The sequence below is a fragment of the Stegostoma tigrinum genome, unplaced genomic scaffold, assembly GCF_030684315.1.
Source record: "Stegostoma tigrinum isolate sSteTig4 unplaced genomic scaffold, sSteTig4.hap1 scaffold_212, whole genome shotgun sequence".
NCBI lineage: Eukaryota > Metazoa > Chordata > Chondrichthyes > Orectolobiformes > Stegostomatidae > Stegostoma > Stegostoma tigrinum.
The window spans coordinates 176395-193365 of NW_026728149.1; the positions used below are offsets into that span (position 1 = coordinate 176395).

General features: G+C 58.9%; 1 protein-coding gene across 3 annotated transcripts in view; it reads right to left on the bottom strand.

Moving 5' to 3' along the window:
• LOC132207929 (utrophin-like) overlaps positions 1-16971 on the bottom strand; it is a 195639-nt gene that overhangs the window by 23896 nt on the left and 154772 nt on the right. For 2 of the 3 annotated variants that reach the window (XR_009444017.1, XR_009444018.1), the window contains exon 2: positions 11853-11989. The exons of the other annotated variant lie outside the window; for it this stretch is intronic. The gene's annotated coding sequence lies outside the window, so the exon portion shown is untranslated. The remainder of the gene's footprint in view (positions 1-11852; positions 11990-16971) is intronic. 3 annotated transcript variants of the gene reach the window in all.

Below are 16971 nucleotides of genomic sequence, written 5' to 3' on the forward strand. Positions count from 1 at the left end.
TTTCGTCTCCCCGATGCAGAGGGAGACCATATTGTGAGCAGTGAATACAGTAGACTAGATTGAGTGAAGTGTGGGTAAATCGCTGCTTCTCCTGGAAGCCTTGGATAGTGAAGCGGGAGGAAGTAAATGGACAGATATTATGCCTTCTGTGGTGGCATGGAAAGTGCTGTCGGGTAATGGGGAGGTGTTGCGAATGGATAAAGAGTGGACTGAGGTGTCCTGACGGAATGGTCTCTGCGGAAGGCTGACAAGAGAGGGGAGGGGAATATTTGCCTGGGGGTGGAATCTTGTTGGAAATCGTGGCTGATGTTCTTCTAGATGTGGATATTGATGGGTTGGGCTTTGAGGACCAGTGCACATCATCAGGGGTGAGGCCAAAGTGTAGGAGATGGGTTGGACACAGCTGAGAGCTCTGTCAACCACAAACGCAAGGAATACTCAGTTGAGGAAGAATGCAGACATTTCAGAATCCCTCCAACAGAAGACGAAATCATGAGAACAAGTGGATCTGTCGGGACAGTCCTGTTTGAAGATTATGGGAACTAAGACTACGTTGTTTGTCATAAAGGCTATGGTTGAGTGATCATATTCAAACTGAAGAGACCAAGAATGTGAGATTGGAGAATGGGTGGAGAACCATGCCTCGAGAATCCCTCTGCGGGTCTATGCTTGGCTTGGGCTACTATGGTTACCTTGTCCCAGTTTCGTATGAGAGGCGTGATCCTCCACCCATAATGCAGCCAACAAACAGATACAATTGGACCCCCACATACAAAACCATACAGATCAAAACCCGAAATGACAGTACTCATGGTAACAGACCGGACAGTATAAATTCCAGACAGAGTAGAGTAACATTGTTTCGCTGGAGGCTTTACTGATGATGTCACACATCATGGTGACGAAACGTCTCAATGAAAACAAGCCAGCTCAGCGAGCAAGTCAACAACCTCAATCAGAGAGCTGGCTGTTTTGAACTACCTTGTTCAAGTGTATCATTTTGGATCTTGAATGTTAAATCTCGCTCCAACACAGGGACGGAGGATTGCTGTTAACAGCTGCATTATAACTAATTCATATTGAATCATTGTTTTGACCAGTCCAGAGATGTGCAGGTTAGGTGGATTGGGAATGCTGAATTACCCACAGTGCCCACATACGTGTAGGTTAGGTATATTAGCCATGGGAAATGCAGGCTGACAGGGATAGAGTAGGGAATGGGGATGGGTCTGGGTGGGATGCTCTTTGCAAGGTTGCTGCGGACTTGTTGAACTGAATGGCCTGTTTCCACACCGGGGATTCTATAAAACTAGGTTTTACTAAATTAGTGAGAGAGTGAGTTTATCAATTGCTAAATGCAAGAAGTCAGAAGGCACCACAAATACACACAAGTTAGAAACAAGAAATTAGCTCAAAAAACATAACCGTTAAGAGGGATACGGATAGTTCAGCCTTTGGATTGTTTGTGAAGAATAGAAAGTGGGATGTTGTGGCCACTAAGTTGGGCGATCCCCGGAATGCTTATATGAATTCAGCAGTTAATTTTGAGATTCTTGTTGAAATTCTTTTGACCTTGTTTCCTTTTTGACATCGCCCTGGTTTGCAGAGCTCAGAGCAAGAGATTGTCTTTTCTTCTAACCTGCAGCATAGGCCTATGAAATGGCTGTCCTAGAACTGTGACCTCCACAACTCCGTAGACCACACGAGCAGAGTCGCCCAGGAATACACACGATCTGACATTCAAGAACTATTGAGATAACAATACTCAGTGTGGGATTGGAAAAGACAGCATGTACAAACAGAAAACAGCTGTAAATACTGTCAAGAGGTGAAATAAAGTTAGAGAGCTAAATTAGTGGCTCTTTGCTTACATGCTCATTGTATTCAGAACAAAATCAACAAATTAATAGCACACATACAGGGTGGCGGGCATGATTTGAGAGCTATTACAAAGACATGGTTATAAGGAGATCAACACTGGAGGTAAATGTGCAGGGCGACGTGACATTCCAAAAAGACAGGCAGGAGGAAAACTGACTGTCAGCGATGAAATTACTGTGAGAACAAGAAACGATCTTCGATTGGAAGACGTAGAATCCAATTGTATTTATTTGTTAACGGGAGGAGGACATCACTAGCTACGCAGTGTTTGTTGTCCATCCCTAATTGCCCAGGGGTCAGTTCAGAGTCAATCATATGGCTGTGGGTCTGCAATCACATGTAGGCCAGACCATGTAAGGATGGCAGTTTCCTTTTCTAAAGGACATCAGTGAACCAGGTGGGTTTTTCTGACATTTGGCAATGGATTCATGGTCATCATGAGATTCTACATTGATGATTTTCTTTTATATTCAATTCAAATTCCACCACCTGCTGTGCTGGGATTTGAACACAGGTCCCCAGAATGTGATCTAAGTCTCTGAATTAACAGTCCAGTAATAATACCACTTGGCCATTTCCTCCCCAATCTTGGAACAAGAAAACCTGTAGCTGACTCCCACATGGGGAAAAACACTGAACCAGGAGCTTCTTCAAACGAGGTGATCGCCTCTTCTTACATTTTAAGATAGCTATGAATTATCAGGACCTTGTGGGAAGCTACTAAATTGGGGGAAGGAGTATCAAGTAGGAGCAGAGCAGTATTAATTGGGAGGAGCTTTTATTGTACATGTCGACATTTGATACGTGGGAGTTATTTAAAGACCTAGTGATCAGCGTTCAGATCTGGCCTATTCCAGGGAAGGAGGAATGACAAGGATGGCAATCTAAGGACATATGGACAGAAGAAATAAAGCAGGAGTAGGTCATCTGTCTCTTCCAGCTCGCTCCGCCATTCAATAAGGTCATCACTGATCTTTTTGCGGAGTCAGCTCCACTTACCCTCCCATTCACCAAAATCCTCAATTCCTTTCCTGTTCAAAGATCTATCTGTCTTGGCCTTTAAAACATTCAACCAGGGAACCTCAACTGTTTCACTGGGCAGAGAATTCCACAGATTCACAACCCTTTGGATGAAGAAGCTCATCCTCAACTCAGTCTTCAATCTGTTCACCCTTATTTTGAGGCTGTGCCCCGGAGTTGTACTTTCACCCATCAGTGGAACCAACTTCAGTGCTCCTTTCCTGTGTATTTCTTTCGTAATTTTAAAAGTTGCTATTAGAACATCCCTCATTCTTCGAAGTTTCAGTGAGTGCAATCGTAGTCTCCTCAAACTCTCCCCATACAGCAACATTTTCAATTCTAGAATCAATCTTGTGAAGCTCCTTTGCACCCCCTCCAGTGCCAGTACATCCTTTCTCCAGTGAGGAGACTAAAACGGTACAAACTACTCCACATCAAGCCTCACCAGCACCCTATACAACTGGAGCATCCCCTCCCGATTTTTAAACTGCATCACTCGAGCAATAAAGGACACTATTCCATTTGTTGCCTCAATTACCAGCTGCGTCTGCAAACGTTTTGTGCTTCATACACAAGGCTGCCCAGCTCCCTCTGCATAGCAGCATGCTACAATTTTTCACCATTTAAGTAATACTCCATTTTGCCCGAATTGCCACCAAAATGGATAGCCTCACATTTTCCATCATTGCACTCCATCTGCTAGACCCTTGTCCATTCACTTACACTTTCTGTGTCCTTCTGCAGACGTTCATTATCCTCTTCACACTTAACACTAAAATGTGTGGTAGAGTAATCTGTGAACTGTAATAGAACATATAACAACACAGCGCAGAACAGGCCCTTCGGCCCTCCACGTTGCGCCGAGCTGTGAACTAATCTAAGCCCATTCCCCTGCACTACCCCATCGTCAACCATATGCTTATCCAAGGGCTGTTTAAATGCCCCTCATGTGGCTGAGTTAACAACATTGGCAGGCAGAGCATTCCACGCCCTTAACACTCTCTTAGTAAATAACCTGCCTCTGACATCTGTCTTAAAACCATCACCCCTCAATGTGTAGCTGCACCCCCTTGTACAAGCTGAAGTCATCATCCTCGGAAGAAGACTCTCACTGTCCACCCTATCTAAACCACTGATCATCTTATATTATCTCTATTAAATTCCCTCTTAGCCTCCTTCTCTCCAATGAGAACAGACCCAAGATCCTCAGCCTTTCTTCACAAGACCTTCGCTCCAGACCAGGCAACATCCTGGTAAACCTCCTCTGCACCTGTTCCAACGATTCCGAGGCCGCACTAGTGTTTGTAAGTTGCAGCATGACATCACGTCTCCGGAACTCAATCCTTCTACCATTGCAACCTAACACACCATCAGACTCCTGAACAGCACCATCTACCTGGGTAGCAATTTTCAGGAATCTATGCACATGGACACCAAGATCCCTCTGCTCACCTACACTGTCAAGAATCTTTCCCTTGACTCGGTGTTCTGCCTTCCTATTAGTCCTCCCAAAGTGAATCACCTCACATTTATCCGTATTAATCTCCATTTGCCAACTTTAGGGACAATTCTGCAGTTTATCCAAGTCTCCCTACAACATGCAACATTCTTCCACAATGTCCACCACTCCACCAACTTTAGTGTCATATGCAAACTTACTAACCCATCCACCAATGCCTGCGTCCAAGTCATTTACACAAATGACAAACAGCAGTGGTCTCACAACAAATCCTTGAGACACACTAGTAATCAGACTCCAGGCTGAATATTCTCCATCAACCAGCACTCGTTGCCTTCTTACCGAAAGCCAGTTTCTAATCCAAATGGCTAAATCTCCCTCAATCCTGTGCCTCTGTATTTTCTCCAATAGCCTACCACGGGGAAACTTATCAAAGGCTTTACTGAAGTCCATGTACACCACGCCAACTGCCTGACCCTCATCCACATGTTTGGTCACCTTCTCAAAAAATTCAATGAAGTTTCTGAGACACGACCTGCCCTTGACGTATCCATGTTGACTATCTCCAATCACATTGTTACTTGCTAGATGATTATAAATCCTATCTCTTATAATCCTTTCCAAAATTTTTCCTCCAACACACCCAAGGCTCACAGGTCTATAATTGCCTGGGTCATTCCTACTACCCCTCTTGAACAAGGGCACAACATTTGCAATCCTCCACTCCTCTGGTACGAAACCTGTAGACAATGAGGACTCCAAGATCAAGGCCAAAGGCTCCACCACCTCCTCCCTCGCTTCCCAGGCAATCCTCGGAAAAATCCCATCAGGCCCAGGGGTTTTATCTACCTTCACACCTTGTCGAATTGATAACACTTCCTCCTTACTAACCTTAACCCTTTCAATTCTAGTGCCTCTAACTCAGTCACCTCCTCTACAATATTCTCCTGTCCCTCAGTGAAAACAGATGAGAAATATTCATTTAGCACCTCTCCAATCTCCACAGCGTCCACACACAACTTCCCACTTCTGTCTTGGACTGGCCCTATGCCTACCCCAGACATCCTCTTATTCCTCACATACCTATCGAAAGCTTTCGGGTTCTCCTTTATTTACCTGCCAATGTCTGCTCATGCACCCTCCTTGCTCTTCTTAACTCTCTCTTTAAATCCTTCCCAGCTAATCTGTAGCTCTCCATCACCTCATCTGAACCATCTGGTCTCATCATCACATCAGCCTCCCTCTTCTGCTTAACTAGAGATACAAGTTTTTTTTAGTTAACCACAGTTCCCTTAGCTTATCGCTTCCTCCCTGCCTGACAGGGACGTGCCTATCAACAACACGCAATATCTGTTCCTGAAACCAGCTCCACAATTCAATTGTCCCCATCCCCTGCATTTTGCTAACCCATTCTATGCCTCCTAAGTCTTGACTCATCACCTTATAAGGGAGGAATGGAGAAGCCAATAGTGAAGAGGACGATCAGAGGTTACAGCAGAACATAGATAGACTGGAGAGTTGGGAAGATAAATGGCAGATGGAGTTCAATCCAGGCAAACGCGAGGTGATGCATTTTGGAAGATCACATTCAAGGACAAACTATACAGTAAATGGGGAAAATTGATGAACAGAGAGATCTGGGCGTTCAGGTCCATTGTTCCCTGAAGGTGACAATACAGGTCAATAGGGTGGTCAAGGCGGCATATGGCATTGGACGGGGTATTGAGTACAAGAGTTGGCAGGTCATGTTGCAGTTGTAGCGGACTTTGGTTCGGCCACATTTACAGTACTGTGTCCATTACCAAAAGGACGTGAACGCTTTGGACAGGGTACAGAGGAGGTTCACCAGGATGTTGCCTGGTAAGGAGGGTGCTAGCTACAAAGAGAGGTTGAGTAGATTAGGATTATTTTCATGAAAAAGATGGAGATTGGGGGGGACCTGATTGAGGTCGACAAAATCATGAGGGTATAGACAGGGTGAACAGCAAAAAGCTTTTGCCACCCAGAGCGGAGGACTCAATTACTAGGGGTCATGAGTTTAAAGTGAGAGGAGGAAAATTTAGGGGAGATATGCATGGAAAGTTCTTTACAGAGAGGTTGGTGGGCACCTGGAAGGCATTGCCAGTGGAGGTGGGCGACGCAGACACATGAGCATCTTTTAAGATATATTTGGACAGGTACACGGACGGGCAGGGAGCAAATGGACACAGACCGTGAGCAAACAGATGAGAGGTTAGACAGAGGATCTTGATCGGCGCAGGCTTGGAGGGCAAAAGGGCCTGTTCGTGTGCTGTAATTTGCTTTGTTGTTTTGACTGACTGGAGGGAAGGAGGAATGGATCGCTGGAGGGAGGGAGGGAGGAATGGATGGATGAATGGACGGGGCAAGGAGCAGGAGGACGGGGTGGGGGGGGTGGGGGAAGGAGAAGGAGGACGGGGGTGGGGAAGGAGGAGGAGGAGGGCCGGGGTCGGGGGGGAAGGAGAAGGAGGAGGACCGGGGAGGGGGGAGGAGGAGGAGGAGGAGGACCGGGGGGGGGGGCGGGCGGGAAGGAGAAGGACGACGGTGGGGGGGGGGGGGGGGAGGGAGGAGGACGACGGTGGGGGGGGGGGGAAAAGGAGGACGACGACGGTGGGGGGGGGGGGGAAGGAGGAGGACGACGGTGGGGGGGGGGGAAGGAGGAGGACGACGGTGGGGGGGGGGAGAAGGAGGAGGACGACGGTGGGGGGGGGGGAAGGAGGAGGACGACGGTGGGGGGGGGGGGAGGAGGAGGACGACGGTGGGGGGGGGAAGGAGGACGACGACGGTGGGGGGGGGGGAAGGAGGACGACGACGGTGGGGGGGGGGGAAGGAGGAGGACAACGGTGGGGGGGGGGAAGGAGGAGGACGACGGTGGGGGGGGGGGAAGGAGGAGGACGACGGTGGGGGGGGGGGGAAGGAGGAGGACGACGGTGGGGGGGGGGGGAAGGAGGAGGACGACGGTGGGGGGGGGGGGAAGGAGGAGGACGACGGTGGGGGGGGGGGGAAGGAGGAGGACGACGGTGGGGGGGGGGGGAAGGAGGAGGACGACGGTGGGGGGGGGGGGAAGGAGGAGGACGACGGTGGGGGGGGGGGGAAGGAGGAGGACGACGGTGGGGGGGGGGGGAAGGAGGAGGACGACGGTGGGGGGGGGGGGGAGAAGGAGGAGGACGACGGTGGGGGGGGGGGGAGAAGGAGGAGGACGACGGTGGGGGGGGGGGAGAAGGAGGAGGACGACGGTGGGGGGGGGGGGAAGGAGGAGGACGACGGTGGGGTGGGGGAGAAGGAGGAGGACGACGGTGGCGGGGGGGGGGAAGGAGGAGGACGACGGTGGCTGGGGGGGGGAAGGAGGAGGACGACGGGGGAAGAAGGAGAAGTAGGACGGTGGGGAAGGGGAAGGAGAAGGACGACGGTCGGGAAGGGGAAGGAGAAGGAGGACGGTGGGGAAGGGGAAGGAGAAGGAGGACGGTGGGGAAGGGGAAGGAGAAGGAGGACGGTGGGGAAGGGGAAGGAGAAGGAGGACGGTGGGGAAGGGGAAGGAGAAGGAGGACGGTGGGGAAGGGGAAGGAGAAGGAGGACGGTGGGGAAGGAGGAGGAGGAGCGGGGAGTGGGGGGGGGAGGAGTTGAACACAGCAGACATCCTGACATCAGCTTCCCTGGCCTCTGATGCTGCATGTCCTGCTGTGTTCATGCTCACGAACACCTCGTTACCTCCCATTCTCTTTTGTTTGTGTTTTCTTGCTCTTCCTCCCTCCCTCTGATTCTCACCCCCTCTCTCACCTCTGCTGGCCCTAATTTCACTCCCTTGTCATGCTCCTTTATTTCCATCTTTCTGTCCCTTTTCTCTCTCCCACCACAAATTCACTCTCTCTCACTCTGGCTTTATGAACAGGGGGAGAGAGTACAAGAGGAAAGGAAACCAAAGCACACAGCGCCTTCGGCTGAGAGGGAAATTAAGAACTGCCAGAGATTTTCCAAACCGTGACACAGGAGTTGCCTCTCTCCCTCTCTCTCGACAGTCTCTGTCACTGCCTCACCCAACCCCACACCCATTCGCGTCCCATGGTGACTCTCCACAAACCCACCTCCGGGTAGAAATGCAAACACAAGTTGCTGGAAATGCTCAGCATCTGTGAAGAAAAAGTACCGAGGTAGCATTTTGGGTGCGATGACCCTTTCTCTCCGAGCTCCGGCTAGAAATGCTCCAGCCTCTGGGACAGGGTCCCCTTGTAGTCGGAGAGCTGCGGGTCGATCTCGGCTGTTCGCTTGGTGCAGGGCATCAAGAGCTCCCCTCAGCCCCAGGAAGGGATATGTTCACCCCCTAACCTTATACTGACAGTGGTTGTGTTCTTCCCTCATCCCCGGGAGCCCCTCTTGCCTTCTCACCTGGTCGTCGGAGTGCTATTCGGCTACGGAGGGCGGTGCGATAAAGAGCCCACTTCCCACAGCCGCGGGGGAAGGGGGCATCCCTTCACTCCTCAACCTCCTCCCATCTCATCTTGTGGCAGTGGCTGTTCGGCTGCAGAAAGCAGCGCTGCCCGTGACCCCAAACCTCCCGACAACACCCCTCTCCGAACCCAACCCCCACCACGACCCTTTTGCAGTAGCTGTAGGCCACTCAGTCACAGGGCTGTACGATAGTGACTCTCCCCATGTCCCCTCGCTTCCAGGACGGCTATCCTCCAACGCCTACCCAATCCCATCCCGCTCCTTCCCTTTACCTTGTAGTCGGAGAGCTGTAGGCAGTTCTGCTACGGAAACCCGCGCAGGGCTGTATAATAGACACCCTCCCAATGTCCCCAGCCTTCCCCTCACCCGGGGAGGGGTATTCTCACCCCCAAAACATACATTCCCAACCCCTCGCTTTGTGATAGGAGCGGCGCAGGGTGTGAAACAGGGATCGTGCTCACGTCCCCAGTCCTCCCTTCACCCCAAACCCCGCTGTGACCTTGCAGTCGGAGATTGTTGTCGGCTGCTCAGCCACGGAAGGCGTCGCGTACCGCGGCCAGGTACTCGGGGAGCGCAGGCTCGGTGCCAGGCAGCTGTTCAGGCAGGTAGCTGTGCCCAGGAGCCGGGCAAAGAGGCCTTCTCCCACCTCAGATCCCCGCTCCTGGCAAAGGCGGCGCAGGGCCGAGCCAATGAGCAGCGAGCGCTCCAGCAGCCCGGATGCCTGCTCCTAGCCCGGTGGTCATGCCGGAGGCCGCTGGAGAACAGGGGGTTGTCGGGGTCCAGGAGCGTGGTGTGATGATCCCCGCTGCCGAAACCCTGGGTCCTCAGCCCGTCCCGGGAAAAGGGATCCAGACAGCGGACTCATCGCCGAGGGAGAGGGGGAAAAAGGCGTGAGCAGGAACAGGAGAGGAAGGGGATTGACTGCAAGGGAGAAAGAGACAGAGTGTGTGTGAGAGAGAGAGAGGGGATTAGAAATGCAGTCTGATTGTGGATGGGTTGGGTTTAAACAGAGATTTTTAAACTTTGTTCGAACGAAACCCAGAACGCTGCCTGCTGAGCGAGTGGAGAGGCTCGGACAGAGAGGAAGAGAGACACAGGGAAAGATAGGGGGGTGGGGGAGAGGGGGCAGAGAGAGGTCACAGGGAGAGACGGAGAGACAGGGGAGAGAGAACGGCAGAAGCACACACAGAGGGAGGCAGAGACAAGAGGAGAGACAGAGGGGCGCACACACACACAGACCAAAGAGACAGAAGTGCACAGCGAAGTGGCAGAGACAAGACGACAGAGAGAGAGATACAGAGACATAGAGTGAGGCACACACAGAGAGATGGAGAGACAGAGATTGTGTGTGTGGGGCAGGGGGTGGGTTTGGAGAAAATGGGAGAGAGAGAGAGAGAGGCAGAGTCGTAGAGTTGTACAGCAGTGAAACAGACCCTTCAGTCCAACTCCTCCATGCCGACCGGGGGGCCGGGGCCCGTGGGCGGGACAGGGCCGCGGGGGGCCGGGGCCCGTGGGCGGGACAGGGCCGCGGGGGGCCGGGGCCCGTGGGCGGGACAGGGCCGCGGGGGGCCGGGGCCCGTGGGCGGGACAGGGCCGCGGGGGGCCGGGGCCCGTGGGCGGGACAGGGCCGCGGGGGGCCGGGGCCCGTGGGCGGGACAGGGCCGCGGGGGGCCGGGGCCCGTGGGCGGGACAGGGCCGCGGGGGGCCGGGGCCCGTGGGCGGGACAGGGCCGCGGGGGGCCGTCCCTCTGAGGGGGACAGGGCTGCGGGGGCGGGTCAGGACTGCGGGGGCAAATCGCCGTGAGCAGGCCAGTGCTGCGGGGGCAGGTCCCCGTGAGCAGGACTGTACTGCGGGGGCCGGTCCCCCTGAGCGGGATAGGGCTGCAGGGGGCCTGTCCCCGTGAGCAGGACAGGGCTGCAGGGGGCAAATCACAGTGAGCGGGACAGGGCTGCGGGGGCCGGTCGCCGCCAGCGGGAGAGGGCTGCGGAGGCAAATCGCCGTGAGTGGGAGAGGGCTGCGGGGGCCGGTCCCTGTGAGCGTCTCAGAAATGCAGGGGCAAGTTGATCCGGTGAATTCAAGTATGAAATTACACGAAAGACAGCAATGAATTTAAAGCATCAAGAGGAAAGAGATTTGGAATCCAGCATTCGTTCATGGGGATGGAGCAGCGCTTGGAATATTGCCTTCAGTTCTGGTCGCTTCATTACAGGGAGGATGTGGAAGCTTTAGAGAGGGTGCAGAGGAGATTTAGCAGGATGCTGCATGGAATGGACGGCAGGTCTTTTGAGGAAGGGTTGAGGGGGCGAGGACTTTTTTCATTGGAGCAAAGAAGAATGAGAGGTGACTTGATAGAGGTATACAAGATGATGAGAGGCATAGCTGGAGTGGATAGTCAGAGATTTTTTCCCAGAGCAGAAATGACTATCACGAGGGGGAGAAATTTTAAGGTGACTGGAGGAAGGAACAGGGGAGATGTCAGACCTAAGTTCTTTACACAGAGAGTGGCGGGTGTGTGGAATGCGCTGCTGGCAGTGGTAATGGAGTCAGATACATTTAAAGGCTTTTAAGCGACTCTTGGATAGGCACATGAAGGACAGTAAAATGAAGGGTATGCAGGGTAGTTTGATCTTAATGGGATAATAGGGCGGCACAACATCGTGGGCCGAAGGGCCTGTACTGTTCTTTGTTCTATGTTCAGCCAAAGGTTCTTTTCAGGAGAGAGTAATTGATTGTAGTTTTTAAAGACAGAACTGGAGGACAGAGAAAGATATCAAGGAAGGTTGCACGTTAGTGACAGTATCAACAAGTCCTCAGCAAATGTACTCTCTGAGGAACTACACTGTTTTGAAGGCGAGAGGACCAATGATATCAGTTAAGCCCCCCTTGTTTTTGTATTGTGTACTTCTGACATATGCGCAAATGGACAACCTCACTCTCCTGCAAAGCTGCAGAATGAATGATGCTGCAATATTTGTCAACTCCCAAATGGGCATTGATACATTAGTAAATCGCACATCAATAAACTTACGTCTCAAGGTTCTCGCCTTCTAGAACTGTTTGTACTGGTAAATAACCCAAGCGAGGATGTTTGGCAAAGTATTTCTTTGATCTGAACTTATTTTTCAGCACCTTGCTGAAATCACGCACATCTTCACCTGATGTTGTCTAAAAATGTAAAATAAATCAAATTCAGTTCAGAATTAATAATGAACCAATCTACTCAACTCACTCTATAATCCATGCTATCCCTGCTACATGTCTTTGAGGATGTAAAATTAAAGAGTCTGCAATTCTGAGGGATAAAGTCGCTATCTTTCTGTAAGATTATGATAAAGGTTAGATATATCTGAATGTGAGTTTCGAACATTAAGCTTGAGTTTCATAGAGTCGTACAGCATGAAAAAGATCCTTTGGTCCAACCAGTCTATGCTGGTCACAATCCCAAACTCAACTAGTTCCACCTGCCTGTGCTTGGCGGATATCTCTCCAAACATTTCGATCATCTTTCTATCTTCTAGCTACAACATCACCTGAACAGAATTCTCCATCTTGTGGTCAAATACAAAAACTATACAATTAAGTAATTTCAAATGATTCACATTAGTGGCCTTTCTGGTTGAATTGCTAATTATTTTAACAACAGTGCATTTTTTGTCCAATTATGCCATGTATAATTACTGATCCAAAATTCATCTCATTGGGTTTCATTTTTTTGGTTTTTGGTATTGAGTCAAAGATGAGATCAATACAGGGGGGGGAGACGGGGCGCGGGCACGAGGTGGGGGGAGACGGGCGCGGCACGAGGTGGGGGGAGACCGGGCGCGGCACGAGGTGGGGGGAGACGGGCGCGGCACGAGGTGGGGGGAGACGGGCGCGGCACGAGGTGGGGGGAGACGGGCGCGGCACGAGGTGGGGGGAGACGGGCGCGGCACGAGGGGGGGGCGGGCGCGGCACGAGGTGGGGGGAGACGGGCGCGGCACGAGGTGGGGGAGACAGGGCGCGGCACGAGGTGGGGGGAGACGGGCGCGGCACGAGGTGGGGGGAGACGGGCGCGGCACGAGGTGGGGGGAGACGGGCGCGGCACGAGGTGGGGGGAGACGGGCGCGGCACGAGGTGGGGGGAGACGGGCGCGGCACGAGGTGGGGGGAGACGGGCGCGGCACGAGGTGGGGGGAGACGGGCGCGGCACGAGGTGGGGGGAGACGGGCGCGGCACGAGGTGGGGGGAGACGGGCGCGCACGAGGTGGGGGGAGACGGGCGCGGCACGAGGTGGGGGGAGACCGGTGGGGCGCGGCACGAGGTGGGGGGAGACGGGCGCGGCACGAGGTGGGGGGAGACGGGCGCGGCACGAGGTGGGGGAGACGGGCGCGGCACGAGGTGGGGGGAGACGGGCGCGGCACGAGGTGGGGGGAGACGGGCGCGGCACGAGGTGGGGGGAGACGGGCGCGGCACGAGGTGGGGGGAGACGGGCGCGGCACGAGGTGGGGGGAGACGGGCGCGGCACGAGGTGGGGGGAGACGGGCGCGGCACGAGGTGGGGGGAGACGGGCGCGGCACGAGGTGGGGGGAGACGGGCGCGGCACGAGGTGGGGGGAGACGGGCGCGGCACGAGGTGGGGAGACGGGCGCGGCACGAGGTGGGGGAGACGGCGCGGCACGAGGTGGGGGAGACGGGCGCGGCACGAGGTGGGGGGGAGACGGGCGCGGCACGAGGTGGGGGGAGACGGGCGCGGCACGAGGTGGGGGAGACGGGCGCGGCACGAGGTGGGGGAGACGGGCGCGGCACGAGGTGGGGGGAGACGGGCGCGGCACGAGGTGGGGGGAGACGGGCGCGGCACGGAGGTGGGGGGAGACGGGCGCGGCACGAGGTGGGGGGAGACGGGCGCGGCACCGAGGTGGGGGGAGACGGGCGCGGCACGAGGTGGGGGGAGACGGGCGCGCACAGTGAGCGCGCGGCACGAGGTGGGGGGAGACGGGCGCGGCACGAGGTGGGGGAGACGGGCGCGGCACGAGGTGGGGGGAGACGGGCGCGGCACGAGGTGGGGGGAGACGGGCGCGGCACGAGGTGGGGGGAGACGGGCGCGGCACGAGGTGGGGGGAGACGGGCGCGGCACGAGGTGGGGGGAGACGGGCGCGGCACGAGGTGGGGGGAGACGGGCGCGGCACGAGGTGGGGGGAGACGGGCGCGGCACGAGGTGGGGGGGAGACGGGGCGCGGCACGAGGGTGGGGGGAGACGGGCGCGGCACGAGGTGGGGGGAGACGGGCGCGGCACGAGGTGGGGGGAGACGGGCGCGGCACGAGGTGGGGGGGAACGGGCGCGGCACGAGGTGGGGGAGACGGGCGCGGCACGAGGTGGGGGGAGACGGGCGCGGCACGAGGTGGGGGGAGACGGGCGCGGCACGAGGTGGGGGGAGACGGGCGCGGCACGAGGTGGGGGGAGACGGGCGCGGCACGAGGTGGGGGGAGACGGGCGCGGCACGAGGTGGGGGGAGACGGGCGCGGCACGAGGTGGGGGGAGACGGGCGCGGGCACGAGGTGGGGGGAGACGGGCGCGGCACGAGGTGGGGGGAGACGGGCGCGGCACGAGGTGGGGGGAGACGGGCGCGGCACGAGGTGGGGGGAGACGGGCGCGGCACGAGGTGGGGGGAGACGGGCGCGGCACGAGGTGGGGGGAGACGGGCGCGGCACGAGGTGGGGGGAGACGGGCGCGGCACGAGGTGGGGGGAGACGGGCGCGGCACGAGGTGGGGGGAGACGGCGCGGCACGAGGTGGGGGGAGACGGGCGCGGCACGAGGTGGGGGGAGACGGGCGCGGCACGAGGTGGGGGGGAGACGGGGCGCGGCACGAGGTGGGGGGAGACGGGCGCGGCACGAGGTGGGGGGAGACGGGCGCGGCACGAGGTGGGGGGAGACGGGCGCGGCACGAGGTGGGGGGAGACGGGCGCGGCACGAGGTGGGGGAGACGGGCGCGGCACGAGGTGGGGGGAGACGGGCGCGGCACGAGGTGGGGGGAGACGGGCGCGGCACGAGGTGGGGGGAGACGGGCGCGGCACGAGGTGGGGGGAGACGGGCGCGGCACGAGGTGGGGGGAGACGGGCGCGGCACGAGGTGGGGGGAGACGGGCGCGGCACGAGGTGGGGGGAGACGGGGCGCGGCACGAGGTGGGGGGAGACGGGCGCGGCACGAGGTGGGGGGAGACGGGCGCGGCACGAGGTGGGGGGAGACGGGCGCGGCACGAGGTGGGGGAGACGGGCCGCACGAGGTGGGGGGAGACGGGCGCGGCACGAGGTGGGGGGAGACGGGCGCGGCACGAGGTGGGGGGGAGAACGGGCGCGCACGAGGTGGGGGGAGACGGGCGCGGCACGAGGTGGGGGGAGACGGGCGCGGCACGAGGTGGGGGGGAGACGGGCGCGGCACGAGGTGGGGGGAGACGGGCGCGGCACGAGGTGGGGGGAGACGGGCGCGGCACGAGGTGGGGGGAGACGGGCGCGGCACGAGGTGGGGGGAGACGGGCGCGGCACGAGGTGGGGGGAGACGGGCGCGGCACGAGGTGGGGGAGACGGGCGCGGCACGAGGTGGGGGGAGACGGGGCGCGGCACGAGGTGGGGGGAGACGGGCGCGGCACGAGGTGGGGGGAGACGGGCGCGGCACGAGGTGGGGGGAGACGGGCGCGGCACGAGGTGGGGGGAGACGGGCGCGGCACGAGGTGGGGGGAGACGGGCGCGGCACGAGGTGGGGGGAGACGGGCGCGGCACGAGGTGGGGGGAGACGGGCGCGGCACGAGGTGGGGGGAGACGGGCGCGGCACGAGGTGGGGGGAGACGGGCGCGCGCGGCACGAGGTGGGGGGAGACGGGCGCGGCACGAGGTGGGGGGAGACGGGCGCGGCACGAGGTGGGGGGAGACGGGCGCGGCACGAGGTGGGGGGAGACGGGCGCGGCACGAGGTGGGGGGAGACGGGCGCGGCACGAGGTGGGGGGAGACGGGGCCGACGGGCGCGGCACGAGGTGGGGGGAGACGGGCGCGGCACGAGGTGGGGGGAGACGGGCGCGGCACGAGGTGGGGGGAGACGGGCGCGGCACGAGGTGGGGGGAGACGGGCGCGGCACGAGGTGGGGGGAGACGGGCGCGGCACGAGGTGGGGGGGAGACGGGCGCGGCACGAGGTGGGGGGAGACGGGCGCGGCACGAGGTGGGGGGAGACGGGCGCGGCACGAGGTGGGGGGAGACGGGCGCGGCACGAGGTGGGGGGAGACGGGCGCGGCACGAGGTGGGGGGAGACGGGCGCGGCACGAGGTGGGGGGGAGACGGGCGCGGCACGAGGTGGGGGGAGACGGGCGCGGCACGAGGTGGGGGGAGACGGGCGCGGCACGAGGTGGGGGGAGACGGGCGCGGCACGAGGTGGGGGGAGACGGGCGCGGCACGAGGTGGGGGGAGACGGGCGCGGCACGAGGTGGGGGGAGACGGGCGCGGCACGAGGTGGGGGGAGACGGGCGCGGCACGAGGTGGGGGAGACGGGCGCGGCACGAGGTGGGGGGAGACGGGCGCGGCACGAGGTGGGGGGAGACGGGCGCGGCACGAGGTGGGGGGAGACGGGCGCGGCACGAGGTGGGGGGAGACGGGCGCGGCACGAGGTGGGGGGAGACGGGCGCGGCACGAGGTGGGGGGAGACGGGCGCGGCACGAGGTGGGGGGAGACGGGCGCGGCACGAGGTGGGGGGAGACGGGCGCGGCACGAGGTGGGGGGAGACGGGCGCGGCACGAGGTGGGGGGAGACGGGCGCGGCACGAGGTGGGGGGAGACGGGCGCGGCACGAGGTGGGGGGAGACGGGCGCGGCACGAGGTGGGGGGAGACGGGCGCGGCACGAGGTGGGGGGAGACGGGCGCGGCACGAGGTGGGGGGAGACGGGCGCGGCACGAGGTGGGGGGGAGACGGGCGCGGCACGAGGTGGGGGGAGACGGGCGCGGCACGAGGTGGGGGAGACGGGCGCGGCACGAGGTGGGGGGAGACGGGCGCGGCACGAGGTGGGGGGAGACGGGCGCGGCACGAGGTGGGGGGAGACGGGCGCGGCACGAGGTGGGGGGAGACGGGCGCGGCACGAGGTGGGGGGAGACGGGCGCGGCACGAGGTGGGGGGAGACGGGCGCGGCACGAG